The sequence below is a fragment of the Anolis sagrei genome, chromosome 1 (assembly GCF_037176765.1).
Source record: "Anolis sagrei isolate rAnoSag1 chromosome 1, rAnoSag1.mat, whole genome shotgun sequence".
Lineage (NCBI taxonomy): Eukaryota > Metazoa > Chordata > Lepidosauria > Squamata > Dactyloidae > Anolis > Anolis sagrei.
In genome coordinates, this window is record NC_090021.1 from 38,027,496 (window position 1) to 38,045,982 (window position 18,487).

Sequence of the window (18,487 nt, forward strand, 5' to 3'; positions counted from 1 at the left end):
TTCTCAGCCAGAGAGTTCCAATGATTCACCAAACTGCAAATCCCAGGATTGTAAAGAACATTGCCACAGTAAATCATAGCCTTATAATTAGGGTATATCTTTTTGGGAAAGGATGTCCTTTGAGATCGTAACCTTTTGGAAAGCCAGAATCTCCAAAGCCTTTTGGAAGTGTGACCTTCTGGAGATTAATTAACATTTACTACCATTTGGATAATCATAACCTTTTTTGTAAAGTATTGCAGTGTTCCCTCGCTACTTCGCGGTTCACTTTTAGCAACAAAACACCTCACAACACAAGGAGTGACCATCACTCAAAAAATTATGATTTTGTCATTTGGGAGTTGTAGTTGCTGGGATTTATAGTTCACCTACAATCAAAGAGCATTCTGAACTAGATCAACGATGGAATTGAACCAAGCTTGGCACACAGAACTTCCACGACCAACAGAAAATACTCGAAGGGTTTAGTGGGCATTGACTTTGAGTTTGGGAGTTGTAGTTCACCTACATCCAGAGAGCACTGTGGACTCAAACAATGATGGATCTGGACCAAACTTGGCACAAGCACTCAATACGCCCAAATATGAACACAGATGGAGTTTGGGGGAAATAGACCTTGACATTTGGGATTTGTAGTCACTGGGATTCACAGTTCACCTACAATCAAAGAGCATTCTGAACTCCACCAACGACAGAATTGGGCAAACTTCCCACACAGAAACCCCATGACCAACAGAAAATACTTAAGGCCATCCAGTCCAACTCTCTTCACCAGGGCAAGAAAATGTAATCAAAGCCCTCCTGACAAAGAGGCATCCAGCCATAGATATAGATAGATATGATTCACACATACAGAGATATAGTATCATAGATATATGTTGCATGTTCCAGAGCAGGCAAACCAGACACTCTCCACATCAACACTGACAAAGAAACAGCAAGAAATACTGTTTACCCACAAGCACAAAGAATTTATTTATTTATTTACTTTACTTTACTTGTATACCGCAGTTTCTCAGCCCAGCCGGCAACTCAACGCGGAAATTACATCTATTAGAAACCAGCACTTTCTCATTACTTTATTTTCCAGATCAACAGACTGGGCCACAGCAATGCCTGGCAGGGACAGCTAGTAATATATAAAATATATAAATTAATGTATAAATATCAAAATTAACATGGCATCCCTACTTCGTGGATTTTCGCGGGGGGTCATCCTGGAACGGAACCCCCGCAATAAGTGAGGGGAAACTCTATCTTCCTGAGAAGTGCTAAAAACTTGCTTGAGTGAATCTTCTCTTTAATGGTAAATATCCACTCGTATTCATAAAAGGCAAATTAGGTTTCTCAGTAGTTAGACTGGTATACCTGGTTATCTCTTTGAACTGTTAAGAACAAACCGTTAATCAGGCATCCTCAGAGGTTGTGAGGTTTGTTGGAAACTTGGCAAGTGAGGTTTATATATCTGTGGAATGTCCAGGGTGGGAGAAAGAACTCTTGTCTGCTTGAGGTAGGTGTGAATGTTGCAATTGGCCACCTTGATGAGCATTTAATGGCCCAGCAGTTTCAAGGTCTAGCTTCTTACTGCCTGGGGGAATCCTTTGTTGAGAGGTGATTCGTTGGCCCTGATTGTTTCTTGTCTGGAATTTGAGTGTTGTTCTTTATTTACTGTAATGATTTTAGAGGTTTTTTTAAAATACTGGTAGCCAGGTTTTGTTCAGTTTCACGGTTTTATCCTTTCTGTTGAAATTGTCCACATGCTTGTGAATTTCAATCACTCCTCTATGTAGCCTGACATGGTAGATGTTGGAATGGTCCAGCATTTCTGTGTTCTCAAACAATATGCTGTGTCCAGGTTGGTTCATCAGGTGCTCTGCTACTTTAACAGGAGGAATTGAGTGCCATGGAGATGCTGCTTCTTCCCAATGCCATTTGAGGCATAGCGCCTCGCCTCCCCCCGCGCGACGCCCCCCAGTGGTACAACCTGCAAGCGAATCCCTTCCGCAAACATCAAGCAGCATTCTGGGAGATTCCATTCTCCTGGCAAAGTGGGGGGGGGGGAAGAAAGCAAGGAGGGAAAAAGCAAAGCAGGGCGCTCTGCAATGAAAGCAGGGCTGAAGGTGGAGTGGGGAGGTTATGGGCAGAAGATACCCGAAGGCTGCTTGGGTATTGATTCATCTCTTTAGGACAGAACTTGCAGGGAAGGGGCGGGTATTCCCTGGCTCCCCTTTCTCCCCCATTGTAGACCATTCCAGCCAGTTTTGGGACGTTGATACTTTACCCCGGAACAAGTCCGGAACCTCAAAGAGCTGCTGCAAGGAGCTGAAGTCAATGCAAAACTCACAGCGTGGCTTTTGGGCTCCTTGCAAGGGAGGGTTAATTTGCTCCATTTATATATATTATTTGATATATATATATATATATATATATATATATATATATATATGAGACTGAAAATCAATTAAGTTATAAATTGAATTGGAAATCTGTCAATGAAAAGGGTATATATAATGTATATATGATGCTCATTGCATCCTCAGCCCTTGCAAACTTTTGCAAAATTGCTCTTTGCTGGAGCCCATCTGCATGCATGTCCCAGGCCTAATTCATCCCTGGGTTTAGTTAAATCATTCCCCAGATCTGCAGGCATTGAATTGGAGGAGGAAGTGGGAGGCCAGGAAACAAGGTAAGTGATGCAAGGTTCTCACTAGCTTGCTTTGAATATGTTCTCTGAATATCTGTGAAAACCTAGGATGCATCTACATTGCCATGTTATGCTGTTTCAAACTGTTATATGGCAGTGTAGATCAGTGGTTCTCAGCCTGTGGGTCCCCAGATGTTTTGGCCTTCAACTCCCAGAAATCCTAACAGCTGGTAAACTAGCTGGGATTTCTGGGAGTTGTAGGCCAAAACACCTGGGGACCCACAGGTTGAGAACCACTGGTGTAGATCCATCCCTATGTGATACAAAACCCTTGAGCAATAAGCCAAGTTTACTTCTGGCTTGGGTGCATCTACACTAGGCATTGGCCAACTTGGGCCTTCCCTCCAGAGTTTGGACTTCCAACTCCCACCATTCCTAACAGCTGCTGACCCTTTCCTTTCCCCCCTCCAAACATTTGGAGGACCCAAGTTTGCCCATGCTTATCTACACTGTTGAATTAATGCAGTTTGACAGCACTTTGATTGCTATGGCTCAATGCGATGGACTGGCATTGCCCTCCCCCCTGCCCCTGATGTGCGATGGGAAGTTGCTGCTAAATGTAAGAGAAATAAGGTTGAACACTGTGAAAACCACCCACTACATGGCTACCAGCCTCTTCCCAGTAGACTCAAATCAAGGAAAAGCATTATGAGAACCACTCCTCTTGCCGTCCCTCCAGCAACAGCAAGGGTATCCCTCTGGGCAGCTAAATCAGGAAATCCCAACTGGATGCCTCACCTCCCCCAGCGAGGGTCTTCTTCCAGGGGCAAACTAAGAATGGAAGTCCTTGAACAGACTCAGAAGTGGTGTGGGCAGATCAAAGGACAACTTAGGACTTTAAGATCGTCCGGGGAGGCCCTGCTCTTGATCCCGCCTGTGTCACAAACACGTTTGGTGGGGACAAGAGACAGGGCCTTTTCAGTGGTGGCCCCTTGGCTATGGAACGCCCTTCCTGGGGACATTAGATCGGCCCCCTCCCTCTTAACATTTCAGAAAAGAGTCAAGACTTGGTTGTTTGAGCAAGCGTTTGAAAATGCAAGGTAAATGACATAGGAATTGGAATGACTGGATGATGAGATTGGACAATGTTTTTATTAGGAGACGTAATTGATGTATGTTTTTAATACTCTTGTTATGGTTTTATACTATGTGTTAATGTTTTTAAATGTTTTCTGATGTTTTGGGGCATCAAATTGTTGCCACTGTAAACCGCCCTGAGTCACCTGAGGGCTAAGATGGACGATATACAAATATAGTAAATAACCTGGCAAAATGGCCCTACATAAAAGAATCCGACAGCTTGTGTGACTGTGGAGCAGAACAGATAACTCCACATCTGTATGCTTGTCCACTATGTCTTGCCTCATGTACGGAGGACGAATTGTTGGAGGCTACACACAGTGCCATTGCTGTTGCCTGTTTTTGGTCAAAAGATATTTAGCCACCTGCTCTCCTTCTATTTTTATCAATTTTATACTAATTTATGCAATGCTTTTGATACAAAATAAATAAAATGCGATGGAATCATGGCAGTTGCAGTTTGATGAGGCACAAGTATTCTTTGTCAGAGAAAGCTAAAGTGCTTGTAAAATACTTTTATCATATTGGGACTTCATCTCTGAGAGTTTGAATGCGAGTCTGAATGGGTCAGCAAAATGGTGCAGTTGTTGTTGTTTATTCATTCAGTCACTTCCAACTCATCGTGACTCCATGGACCAGCCCACGCCAGAGCTCCCTGTCGACCGTGGCCACTCCCAGTTCCTTCCAAGTCACGCCTGTCACTTCAAGGATACCATCCATCCATCCTGCCCTTGGTTGGCCCCTCTTCCTTTTTCCTTTCTTTCCCCCCAGCATCATTGTCCATCGTCAGAAAACATTTAAAGTACTTTATCTTTCCCTCTAATATCCTTCCCTTCAATGAGCAGTCGGGCTTTATTTCCTGGAGTATGGACTGTTTTGATCTTCTCCAAGGCACTCTCAAAAATTTCCTCCAACACCACCACAATTCTTTCACACCAGAAGCAACTTGCAGTTTCTCAAGATGCTCCTGACACGAAGAAAAATCAGTTAATTAGTAACAGTATTTATTAGGGAAAAAAACAGTCTTCGATTTCTTTTTTTATGAGGCCTAAAAAATATATAGACTCATAGAATCATGACGTTGGAAGAGACCTCGTGGGCCATCCAGCCCAACCCCTGCCAAGAAGCAGGAAAATAATAATAAGAATATTTGTATTCCGCCCTATCTCCCCAAGGGGACTCAGGGTGGATTCCAAGATAACAACAGCAAAAATTCAATGCCTTCGTAAAACAAACCGTACTGACGTAAAATTCATAGAAACCCCGCATATGAAAATAACATTAAAACCTAACATCAAATTAAAGCCTAACAACAGTAAATTAAACCTAACATCAATAAATCAAACTACACGTAGTCAAATAAAATTATATAATAACATAAAATCTAAACAAACATCCACATTAATTTAAAACAGCCAACTAGACTTCACAAAACAGTGTGGATGGGTTAAATAATTAAATAGCCTCTGACTGTCTATATCTATAGTGTGTCTTTGGCATTGAATGTTTGCCATATATGTGTACATTGTGATCCGCCCTGAGTCTCCTGCTCTAAATAAATTTACTGTAAATAAAAATATTGTAAATTGTGTAGTCAGGCGATGGGCATTGGGCTGGCGTAGATTAGGAGAGTCCAAATATAAAATCGCATTCAAAACAGATGTCCATCCAGCCTCTGCTTAAAAGTCTTCCAGGGGAGAGAGTTTCACTGCTGAAGAGTTCTCACTGTTAAGAATGTTTTCCTAATGTTCAGGTGGAATCTCCTTTCCTGTAGTTTGAAGCCATTGTTCCACATTCTATTATCCAGGGCATCAGAAAACAAGCCTGCTCCCTCCTCCCTATAATTTCCCCTCAGATGTTTATACATGGCCCTCACCATGTCTCATCCCAGCCTTCTCTTCTGCAAGCTAAACATGCCCAGCTCTGTAAGCCACTCCTCATAGGATGCGTAATGATCTAAACAGGGTATATTCTGATGTGAAAAAGTCCTAAAACTCTTCAGGATTTCTTTGAGACATGACAGATAAAGTGATGACACAGTGCATTAATTCTACAGCATACGTGCATTCTCGTATTGGGTAAGGTGCTGTGGTTGTTCATATCACAACATACATTTAAATTTCGTGTTATAACCAGCAGTTGTGCATGGCAGCTGGTGTAGATTGACCATCACTTTTCTAGAATTCCAAAATGCTCTAGAATGATGGCTAAGTGATACCCTTGCTTTTAGATGGGACACAGACTTTGAGTACATCTAATCTACAGAATTGATCTGCATTAATTATGTAGTGTTGATGCTTCAAATGAGGGATGCAAGACTCTGTGCCATACCACACTTGGTAGATGGTGTGTGATGATTGCAATTGGCCAACTTGATTAGCATTTAATGTCCTGATGCTTCAAAGCCTGGCTGGTTGCTGCCAGGGGGAATCCTTTTTTTGGGGGGGAGGCTTGCTAACACCTCCCAACAAAGGATTCCCCCAGGCGGCCTATTACAACATTCACACCTGCCTCCAACAGACAATCGTTCTTTCTCCCACCCTGGAGACTCCACAGATATATAAACCTTACTTGCCTAGTTCCCAACAGATCCTTCAACCTCTGAGAATGCCTGCCATAGAAGTGGGCGAAACGTCAGGAGATAATGCTTCTGGAACATGGCCATACAACCCAGAAAACTCATAACAACCTATTATTATTATTATTATTATTATTATTATTATTATTATTGAGACACAACAAGATGAGTCCACAGCAGACAAGATCACTCTGCTGGCTGTTGTATTGGATCACATGTCGGACACTTCCCAGGTGTCTAGGACTGTGTGATGTATCAGCGAATAATGCATGCAAATCCCAGTAGGGTGGCCTTTTGCAGCTGGCAGATGGTAATCTTGTCAGCACCAATTGTATTTAAGTGCAGGCCAAGGTCTTTGGGCACTGCACCCAGTTGGCGGATCACCACTGGGACCACCTTTACTGGTTTGTGCCAGAGTCTTTGCAGTTCAATCTTTAAATCCTCACATTGTGTGAGCTTTTCCGGTTGTTTCTCTTCAAACGTGCTGTCACCTGGGATTGCAACATTGACAATCCACACTCTGTTTTTTAACCCGATTGTGAGGTAGGGAGTATTGTACTCCAAAACTCTGTCAGTCTGAATTTGGAAGTCCCAGAGTAGTTTGACGTGTTCATTTTCTGTAACTTTTTCAGGCTTGTGATCCCACCAGTTCTTTGTCACAGGCAGATGGTATTTGTGGCACAAGCTCCAATGAATCATCTGAGCAACGGTGTTATGCCTCTGTTTATAATCTGTCTTTGCGATCTTCTTGCAGCAGCTGAGGATGTGATCTATTGTTTCATCTGCTTCCTATTATTATTATTATTATTATTATTATTATTTAATCTAACACAGTCGAAGTCAGGAATTAATCTGAAATAGAGTCAATGTGCATCAGCTTGTTCCAGCGCATCACATGGTGAAATCAACTCCACAGAATGCAAATTGCTGTGCAGACAATTTCTTGTTCCACTGATCCACACTTATGTATTCTGGAGGGGGAAATGAAAAAAACCCTGCATTTATTGTGCCTATCAAGCTATGGATACTATGGATCCTGGAACTGGTTTGAGGACAGCCTGTGTAATCACCATCCATGCCATGAACTGGTTCCAGGATTACCAGTATAATAATCTGCACACTAAACTCGCTTTCTTCTATGATGTTTTTAAATTGACCTAAATAGTCAGTATAGATGCACTTATTCCCTAAACATGGTAGTCTTCTGAAATTTTCCCATAGTTTCAAAAAAGAGGTGTCTGCAAACAACACTGAGTTGTTGTAGAATTTAATATTCCATTGGTAGTTTTATATAGATGTGTTGAGAGGTACTGCCAGAAACTTAAAACATCGGCAATTAGAATCAAATCCCACTGAGTTCACTATTCCTAGTAAATAGTCTGCAGTTTTAGAAGTAGCTTTCCATGAGGTAAACTGCTGTGTTTTCAAAAGTTGTCCTTGATTTGCTTCCTGATGTATCACACTGCCTTCAGAGATGCTTTCACAACATGTCTGCTTTTCTATCCAAAAATGTTTTTAAGATATAGGTTTTCACTTTGGCTGACATTCACATCTGAATATTGTTTTACCTATAGTGCTTTTATGGCACAAAATGCCTCCTTCCTCCAAATAGACTTCAGGCACTACTTCAAAAATGCCTGTGATTTATTTACAGCCTTCTAAGCTTTTCTATTTCCAAATTAACTAGCAAAATGGAAAGACTATTTCAGATTACTTGACTGTTGTAAGATAAGCACAAAGTTTTGAGCAGAAACCACCGTACCACCTCGGGACGACTTTCATTTTTACAGTATTGTATTTATAACACAGGTGATAATGGTTATTTATTTCAAGTTAGTAATCACGTTCTTTTTTACGTGCCTGACGAAGGATTGCTATTAGGAGTGTGTATGTCCATTCACTGGGCCAAATTTGGCACAAATACCCGGTATGCCCAAATTTTAATACCAATGGGGTTGGGGCAGGGGTTATTTTGTCATTTGGGAGTTGTAGTTGCTGAGATTTATAGTTAACCTACAATTAAAGAGCATTCTGAACTCCACCAATGGTGGAATTGAACCAAATTTGGCACACAGAACTCCCACAACCAACAGAAAATACTGGAATGGTTTGGTGGGCATTGACCTTGAGTTTTGGAGTTGTAGTTCACTCAAATCCAGAGAGCACTGTGGATTCAAACACTGCCATGCGGCGGGCATGCCTGCTCTCCCCTCCCCATTTGGAGTCTCAGAAACAGCCCTCCCCTTGGCTGAGAGGCCAACTGAGAGGCTGGCCAATCACAGCAGAGGAAGGCTTTTGGTGGCAGGGTTCCCCATCTGTTTTCAAAAAGGAAGAGAAGGACAGATGGAGAGATTTTCAGCCTTCTCTGCCAAAGGGGTTCCTGAGACCATCAGAAGTATATGTTTTCTGATGGTTTTTGGCAACCCCTCTGAAAACCTTTCGCGACTCCCAACAGGTTGAGAAACATTGTTTTAGACGTTCCTAATTTTGTAACACTGTAATTCAGAAGTTAAACCAACTCTTTATATAAGATGTGGGCACATATATAAATTGTAATAATAAAATGTATTGGGATGCAATGTATCTCATGAAAACCTTTTATTTTTAGAAATGTATGCTTTGTGAGATAATACACATTTCCAATATTTTTGTCAAATTTGAGTAACAATATAGAAATATATTCAAGAATTAAAAGTATATCACAAATGAAATAACTACTTGCCGCTTTTGAATATGTGATGGAATGTTAGATAACGACACTCACATTTTGCCACCAAGCATTTTAAAATGTCCATATTTGAGTGATATTGCTTATTTCGCATACTGTAGACTAAGAGGTTAACACTACACACTGCAACTGACACAATAACATGTCACGACACACAGTTGAAAAGCTCTGTTCTAGATCGTTGTATAGTCTCAGTCCCGTCCCTCCCCCTCCGGTGGTGCAGCAGGTTAAACCGCTAAGCTGTTGAACTTACTGACCAAAGGATCAGTGATTCAAATCTGGGGAGCAGGGTGAGCTCCCGCTGTAAGGCCCACCTTCTGCCAACCTAGCAGTTAGAAAACATGCAAAGTGAGTAGATCAATAGGTACCACTTCAGTGGGAAGGTAACAGTGCTCCATGCAGTCGTGCCGGCCACATGATCTTGGAGGTGTCTATGGACAATGCCAGCTCTTTGGCTTAGAAATGGAGGTGAGCACCCCCCCCCCCCCCAGAGTTGGACACAACTAGACTTAATGTCAAGGTGAAACCTTTGCCTTTATAGTCTCAGTTAACAAAATCTCTGAAGCTCCTTTTTCTGCCCCATTGCATGTATGGGCATTTGAACAATAGGTTATAGCCAGTAGTATTTGTTGATAGAAGGCTAATGGATCTAGTAGAGGCTTCCGTTATAATATTGAGAGAGAAGGGTATTTTCATATATTTTCATTCATTCTGCAACGCCCAGATCTCGAAATACTTACCCACGCAATTGGGGGATCACTTGGAACAATATGGGAAATAGCTTGGTGGGAAGGAGATTTGCCAGAACTTTCTTCCGCATGCTGTTGGAAACTTCTTTTGGATCAAAAAACTTTCCATTGGCAGAAGGACATAACACAGTTGTCGCAATCTTTTGTAATAGTTGCTTGTCTTCGCATTGAAATTAATCAAATACAGATTAAATACAAACATAAACTACTCTCTTAACATCTAGCCTGTTTGTCTGCAATAAGTCTTCTTTTTTGTGTTCTAAAACATTTCAAGTGTAAACAAAACTACCAGATTTTTGGATGGTTGTTACTAACACGCTTCCTGCTATCTGCCAGTCCTAGACAAGAAGAGATTAATTGTGAAATGCTTCGTAGGCTGGTAGAGCATGTGAAAAATTATATATTTCCTGACAACTGTTACAGAATATCACTCTGAAAGGCACTTAAACTAGAAATACATCAGAAGCAGATAAAATCCACAGTGGGTTTCTTCATCACCTTAGATCCGGTGCCAAAAATGTACTGCTTCATATCTTCAGCAGCTGTCTAGAATATTAACTGTGCCAGTCCTAAAATGTTGAGGAAGGCATATTTTTATTGAATCAAACCTGGCAAACCTCTGGATGACCCAGGAATCTGATAAAGAATGCTGATAAAGAATATCCCACAGCGAATCTACTTCAGCTGTTAGAACAGGCTGGATTCCTGGTGAATATTGACCCCAAGTATAGCTTTTTTCGCCTAGCAAAAATGTGTGCATGAGTATTAGATTGTTGGTTTCCTTTTTCTAGCAAGCAGTAGTTTATCTAACCTGAAAGCCCATGTCAGAAATGATCATATATGTGAAGCGTCAGGGCGTTTTAAGACAGATAGAAAAAAGAGCACAGCATTCCTTTTCCAAGATGAGGCATCACCTCCCAGGGTTTTTTAGAGCAGATATTCCAAGTGCATAAATTCTTCCACTCTGAAAAAACCCACATACCCTGTTATCAGTGATAAATTCCCTAGTTGAATCTGTAGCTCTGATCGATTACATAGTGACATATCATATATAAATCTGCCATAGTTCATTAAGTAGCAGGCCATTCCAATTTTTTTATTTAGCAATTAAAATCCCTGGGTTGTTGTAGGTTTTTTCGGGCTATATGACCATGTTCTAGAGGCATTCTCTCCTGATGTTTTGCCTGCATCTATGGCAAGCATCCTCAGAGGTTGATGCTTGCTATAGATGCAGGTGAAACATCAGGAGAGAATGCCTCTAGAACAGTGGTTCTCAACCTGGGGTCCCCAGATGTTTTTGGCCTTCAACTCCCAGAAATACTAACAGCTGGTAAACTGGCTGGGATTTCTGGGAGTTGAAGGCCAAAAACATCTGGGGACCCCAGGTTGAGAACCACTGCTCTAGAACATGGCCATATAGCCTGAAAAAACCTACAACAACCCAGGGATTCCGGCCATGAAAGCTTTCGACAATAAATTAAAATCCCAACTATACTTACACTGGTGCAAAGAGCCATTCCTACCATCTTATCAGGAGCCCCTGGTGGTGCAATGGATTAAACCCTTGTGCCAGCAGGACTGAAGACGGACAGGTCACAGGTTCGAATGTGGGAAGAGCACAGATGAGCTCCCTCTGTCAGCTCCAGCTCCCCATGCTGGGACATGGGAGAAGCCTCCCACAAGGATGGAAAAGCATCAAAATATCTGGGTGTCCCCTGGGCAATGTCCTTGCAGATGGGCAATTCTCTCACACCAGAAGTTTCTCCTGACACGGAAAAGAAAAAAGAAATCATCTCATCAAATTTGTGCTGCCAAAATTGGTGCCTCTACAAAATTGAGCTCTTGATTTCACCAAGATTGCTTGATTAAACACTGCCATATAAACATAATAATAATCAGTGTGTCTAATTTACCTTTCATTTTTCCAAAGCTACCTCAGTAGTTTTCAAACTACACATTTTTCCCAAGTAGGTATTTGTTTCTAAACTCACTAACCCCTTCCTGAGGGGAAAAAGGTGTGAGAGATCAGCCTACAGCTCAGTTGTGTTCAGATCCCTCTCCCTTCCATTCTTTTTAATGGTACCTACATCCATTTAGGGCAGTGGTTCTCAACCTTTGTTTTGTTTTTTTTTTACCAGGGACCACTTGAGCAGGGACAATTTGACCAGGGACCACTTTGACCAAGGACCACTCTCCAACATTAGTACCAAAAGGGTTACGAACCAGTTTTTGGTCAACTTTAGATTTGGTTTGGGGTGCTGATTCAGAAAATTGCATTGTATAGACCACATCAGCAATAGTTTCTGATACAGAACATTTGCCATGGTCAGCAACAGAGAAAGAGTGACAGGCGGCACAAAAGGAGCAGAAATAAAATAAAATAAATATATTAAGAGGAAGGAGACTTGTGGACCAGATTTTCGTCCTCATGGCCCACTGGAGGTCCGCAACCCATAGGTTAAGAACCACTGATTTAAGCAACCACAGTGTTTTCCATTGCTGCTTCTTGATTTACCAACTCAAACCATACTCAAGAAATACTTCTGTGGTAGTCCATAGTGAAAGGGGAAAGGGGTCACCTTGCTCCCCAAAATCCTGGCCTTCCTCTTGTGCATGTGGAGACTATGTGCATGCTTTGGAACCCTGTTCGTCCAGGGTTTTAAACTATGCTGCCTTCACAAGTACCATCAATCTCTTTCTTCCCCGCTTGTAAAGAAGAATGGTACAGTTTTAGGGCAGAGTAGATGCCATGGCTCTATTTGGCCATTTTGCCATTTGCAGAAGTGACAATATTTTTCTACATAGGGATCAAAACAAGTTATATAGTCAGCCACCAACATTCACAGTCTTGATTATTTGAGGATTTGATTAAAATATTCTCTAGCAATCTATGGGTCCTCCAATGTTATTCTGTGGTTAACTTCCAGAGGAAAGTGGTCATAGACGTAGTAATTCCTAAAAAGACGTCCTCCCAGGTTTAAAAATAATAGCAAATTTTAATTTTGAGAATTAAAAAAAACTTTTTGTGGGGATCCTGTTCTCTTAACCCTAGTGAATGTGGAGAGCTGAGTTTTCAAATATGTCACATAAGATATGACTATATATTTAGAATTGTTCTGACTAATAAGCCCTGAAATAAATAATGTATTTATTGAGAAGTGGTTCTGGGTTGCAGAATCAAGATACAAATGTATGGAAAGATAATGCCTTCAGGAAAGCACCACAGAGAAGGAGTATGCATTTGTGAGCATGCATGTTGCAAATAATGGAGAAAATTCCCAGGACATACATTGGACATCACCAGTAACTGTTTTCTTTTTAACTGAGTATTTGAAAAGACTGGATGATTATTAATCACCACTCGCAGACTTTTTCCTGTTTCTAATTTCCAGAAGGATAAAAGAAAACCTATAAATTCTATGCCTTTCATTCGCCATTAGCCAAATCCAACCTTTCTCCAACCAGCAGGAAGTCTAGTTCATTGAGGTAATTAAAATGACTGAAGCCTAATCTTTATTAGAGGACGCTCATAGGTTAACTCGTTTTGGCTCTTACAAAAATCTGAATGTGTGCATCTTTCTGCAGAAAGAAGAACCTACAATACTGTGGCTGCTGAAAAGATTTGTTGGTCGAGGTTTCCCCATGTAGATAAATACTCTGGCCTGTCCTCCATCTGCTTTGTTTCTTTCGTAGGAAAAGAGCAGAAATAAATGCATGAGTATTAATGGTGATCAGGGCAGAGCTTGGAAGTTTATTGTTTTGGACTCCACGTCCCAAATTTCCCAGACAAATAACATTTCCAGGCTTTAATCAGGTTATTATAGCTTCGGTGCTGGTACCATCTGAGGGCCCTTCCACACAGCTCTATATCCCAGAATACCAAGGTAGAAAATCCCACATTATCTGCTTTGAACTGGAATATGTGATAGTGTGGACTTAGCTAACACAGTTCAAAGCAGGTATTTTGGGATATAGGGCTGTGTGAAAGGGCCCTTGGCTGGGGGAAGTGACACATTTTTTTCATTGTGTGTGGAATATTATTACGTCCAGGTTGATCCCTTATCTGGATCCAAAACTGGTCACATGGGTAGCTGACATAGGGCCCTTCGAAACAGCCCTATATCCCAGAATATCAAGGTAGAACCCCCCCCCCCCAATCTACTTTGATCTGAGGTATCTGAGTCCACAGTGATATGTATCTCAGTAGAAAGCGGAAAATGTGGGATTTTATACAGTTGTGTAAAAGGGTCCCAAGTGGCACCTTTGCTTTTTTATTTTTTTTCCATGTCAGGAGCAACTTAAGAAACCGCAAGTCACTTCTACTGTGAAAGAATTGGCCATCTGCAAGGACGTTGGCCAGGGGATGACCAGATGTTTTGCCATCTTGTGGGAGTCTTCTCTCTTGTCCCCACATTAAAAGCTGGACAGATGGGAGCTCACTCCTCTCCCTGGATTCGAACTGCTGACATTTTGGTCAGCCATCCTTCCGGTACAAGGGTTTAACCTATTGCACCACTGGGGGCTGTTTGCTTTCTGATAGTTTAATATATATTAACTTTGTTTGATATACATTTATTAAACATATGGCATTAAATTGCCTCCAGGCTATGAGTATAAATTGTGTATGAAGCATAAATGAATATTGTGCTTAGACCTGGGTCACATCTCCAAGATTGCTCACTATGTATGTATACGCAAATACAGGTATTCTAAAAATCTCAAACCTTACTGGTTCCAAACATTTTGGATGAGAGATACTCAACCTGTATTTTTTAGTGTTAGTCCCATTGGGAGCTGTTATCAGAAAGAGGACTTAACAGATATTGAAATAATAATTCATAGGCGCTGTTATGCATTGTATGTGTCAGTTTCCTCACTTCTCTGGTCAAGAAATACCCTGTGCTTTCCTCTCGCACTGGCCAAGTGGAAAAAATAATAATAGCAGAAGAGCCTTATTATACATGACTTTATAATAGAGGGATGAAGAAAGCTCAGGGCAACAATACAACTGCTTTGCCTATCTTTCTAGTGTGGTGGGGCCAGGATAAATGACACTAGTCATTTACATGGAAGTTTAAATTTACATTACCCTGATTTTTTGCATTTCACATGGACAGTGAGTGAGGCTGGGGGGACGGCTCAAATCTTGGTAATTTGGTGGTGAGGTTTCCTTTGCTTAGAAGGGAGTTGTTGGGGAAGAAAAAGGGGGAAATTTTGTCTCATTGGAACAATGGGTTTCATCTGCCTGTATAGAAGAGGAAGAAGAAAACAGAATCGTGGAATTTGGGGTGACTGCAAGGGGTTTCTGTTACTTACCCAGGTGTCTGTGTGTCAATCAGAGCAATTGCAATCTTACTGTCTGAAAGAGAGTGGTTTGTCTAGCCTGGAAAAGCAAGCTCTGGTGTGTCATGGTTTAAAATTTGTGGTGGGTTGAGTAAAATTGCCAAGTTTGGGGATACTTCAGCACTGTTGGAACTCATCTTCCAGTCTCTTGTGATTCCCAATGGAACTGTCTCCCTCTATTTACATCAGTCTCAATTTACGTTTCAAGTCCAGGAATGCAACTCTGATGTAAATTGAGACTTGCCTGTATGTTGACTTGGGTACTAAATCAAAACTGCTTTACAAACCATGCATTTTAATAGATACTTCAGGGCTTGCTCCTTTATCCACTTTGCCATCTTACTATTCCCAGATAAAACGGTATTTATTTGAATTGCGTTATAATGGCTGGGCAGCTGTTATTCTCTTTTGGTTTTTTTCCCCCACTTCATTTCTTTATTCTCTGTTTCTGCGCCAACCTTTGCTTTGTACTGGCATGTTTCAGTGTCATTATTGACAACTGTTTTATAGACAGGAAGGTGGAAAAGCAGCATATAGATACTGAAATAAAGTAATGTTTTTGTAGCATGAGAATGTTTGCAGCATGAGACTTTTTTGAACCACATTAGAATCGTTCATTAACTGCCTGTACTTCGATTTGATTGTTCTCAACAGCTGCCATTGCCTTTATAATGGAAACATTTGTAAGAGTGCTTAGAAACAGGTGGTGCCCATTCGAACATCTTGAAATAGGGACCAGAAACAATACAATTGTTAACAGCAGAACACAATCCTGTGATCTCACTCAGTTCAGTGGTTCTCAACCTTCCTAATGCCGCAACCCCTTAATACAGTTCCTCATGTTGTGGTGACCCCGCCAAACATAAAATTATTTTTGTCGCTACTTCATAATTGTAATTTTGCTACTGTTATGAATTGTCATATAAGATATGCATATAAGATATGTAAATATCTTACATGCAGGATGTATTTTCATTTAATTTGTCCAAATTTGGCACAAATACCGATATGCCCAAATTTGAATACTTGTGGGATTTGGGGAGGCATATTTGATATTGTCATTTTGGCATTGTAGTTGCTGGGATTTATAGCTAACCTACAATCAAAGAGCATTCTGAACTTCACCAATGATGGAATTAAACCAAACTTGGCACACAGAAACTCCCACGACCAACAGAAAATACTGGAAGGGTTTTGTGGGCATTGACCTTGAGTTTGGGAGTTGTAGTTCACCTACCTCCAGAGAGCACTGTGAATTCAAACAATGATGGATCTGGACCAAACTTGGCATGAATACTCAATATGCCCAAATGTGAACACTGGTAGAGTTTGGGGAAAAACAGACCTTGACATGTGGGAGTTGTAGTTGCTGGGATGTATAGTTTGCTTACAGTCAAAGAGCATTCTGAATTCCACCAACAATAGAATTAGACCAGACTTCCCACACAGAACCTCCATGACCAACATAATATACAGTGTTCCCTCACTTATCGCGGGTGTTACGTTCCAGGACCACCCACGAAAAGTGAAAATCTGTGAAGTTGGAACACTATATACAGTGGAGCCCCAGTTATACAATAGAGCCCATGTCTTCCAGGCTCCTGCTTCTGCCTGCTTCCACCTTTGCAGCCCTCCCTCCCTTGCCCGCTCACCCCCTTCCTTGCTCACTACTCACCAGGCCAGGTCCCGGTGGCAGAACCAGGACTCAGCCCAGTGAGTAGTGAGTAACTGAGGGAGGACGGGTGGGTGAGCAAGCGACTGAGGGAGGGCTGCAAAGGCGGAAACAGCGGCAGAAGCAGGAGCATGGAAGAGGCGGCCAGGCTCCTACTTCTGTGTTTGCGGCCCTGTTTTGCTCGCCCACCCGCCCTCCCTTGCTCACTCGCTACTCACTGGGCCAGGTCCCGGTGGCAGAACCAGGACTCTACCCGGTAAATAGCAAGGAAGGAAAACCGCGAAACAGCGAGTCCGCGAAAAGTGAACCGCGAAGTAGCGAGGGAACACTGTACTGTGTTTCTTGATGATCTTTGGTAACGCTGATCTAGTTTTTGTTTGATTTCAACTGTTTAACCAAGGTGTTAGTAGACTTGTACACACCAACCTGGGAATAAGCAGGAAAGAACCCAGAATTAATTTTGAGTAGATTGTGTACATAGTTGAACTGTGACTCTGTCTTTGCAGGGAACAATGTTTGATTTTTGATCCACTTGTGGAATTCAGTAGACTTTTAGACAGCTCATGCTGAAAATAAATGATGTTGCCAATTATTTGGATATTTTCATAGTGTGTGCCTGAAGCAATTTTAGCTAGGGGTGTAAATATTACTCCTTGTATTAAAGTTTGTCTGTAATTAGTCATATCTCTACATAGTTTAGCTCTGGCTATATGTTCCTCTTAGTGCATGGAAGTATATTCAAACCTTTCCCTTTTAAGTGAAATCCCTTGTGCATTACACAAGTGAAAACAAATGCTGACATTTGGTTTTCATTAGCTTTGTAACTGAAACAAAAACATATTTAATCCCAGAGTATTCTGAAGTTAATGTGCAACTTTGCTGAGAAGGTATTTAAACTGCGGTATCAGTTGCAAGCTGGCCACATGCCGGTGTCTAAAAACTGTCACTAAGCAAGATGTTAAATTGCTTTTAATGTGCCCAAGGTCACAATATGTAGTGCAGTGGTATGAAGAGATTTGGATGAGATGAGAGAAAGATTTCGGAACAGAAGAGAACAGAATTTTTTTTAATGCTGGTAATGAAACACAAAACAATACACTAAGCCAGCTTTCCCCAACCTAGAGCCCTCTCAATTTCTTGGAGTAAGCTCACATCATCCCCAACCATGCTGACTAGTGTTGTAGCCCAACATGTCTAGAAAGACCCAAACTGGCAAGGTTGTACTCCACCAACATTTGTCGCATGTTCATGCTGTGTGACTTTTTCTTGCTACTTGGTTACAAGAAATTGGTCAAAAGGCCCCAAACATCCCTCAAAACCCTCAACCCCAAAATACTACGGCAGTAGGTCAGACAAAATGATGACCAGAAGTCACATCTTATCTAATCCAATACTAGCAGCTCTGACTAGCAATGAATCTATGTTCCTTCCTTGGAGATATTGGGGATTGAAAGTGGGACCTTCTGCATGCTAAGAATCACTGCTGAGCTGTAGCTACTCTCCCCAGGTTTGATGGAACTAAATGTGTGCAAATTTTGTGTTCGTTTCAAGACAAGAAGAGGCATCCCTTGTTATTAGAATGTAACTTAGGGGGTGGCTGATGTTGGTAGCAGGCTTTTCCTCTGAACGCCTA

At 41.5% G+C, this 18,487-nt stretch overlaps 1 protein-coding gene across 1 annotated transcript in view; it reads left to right on the top strand.

Moving 5' to 3' along the window:
- Nucleotides 1–2,422: 2,422 nt before the first annotated feature.
- Nucleotides 2,423–18,487, top strand: part of DISP1 (dispatched RND transporter family member 1) — a 98,306-nt gene continuing 82,241 nt past the window's right edge. Inside the window, exon 1 of the mRNA XM_060754209.2 lies at nucleotides 2,423–2,686. The gene's annotated coding sequence lies outside the window, so the exon portion shown is untranslated. The remainder of the gene's footprint in view (nucleotides 2,687–18,487) is intronic.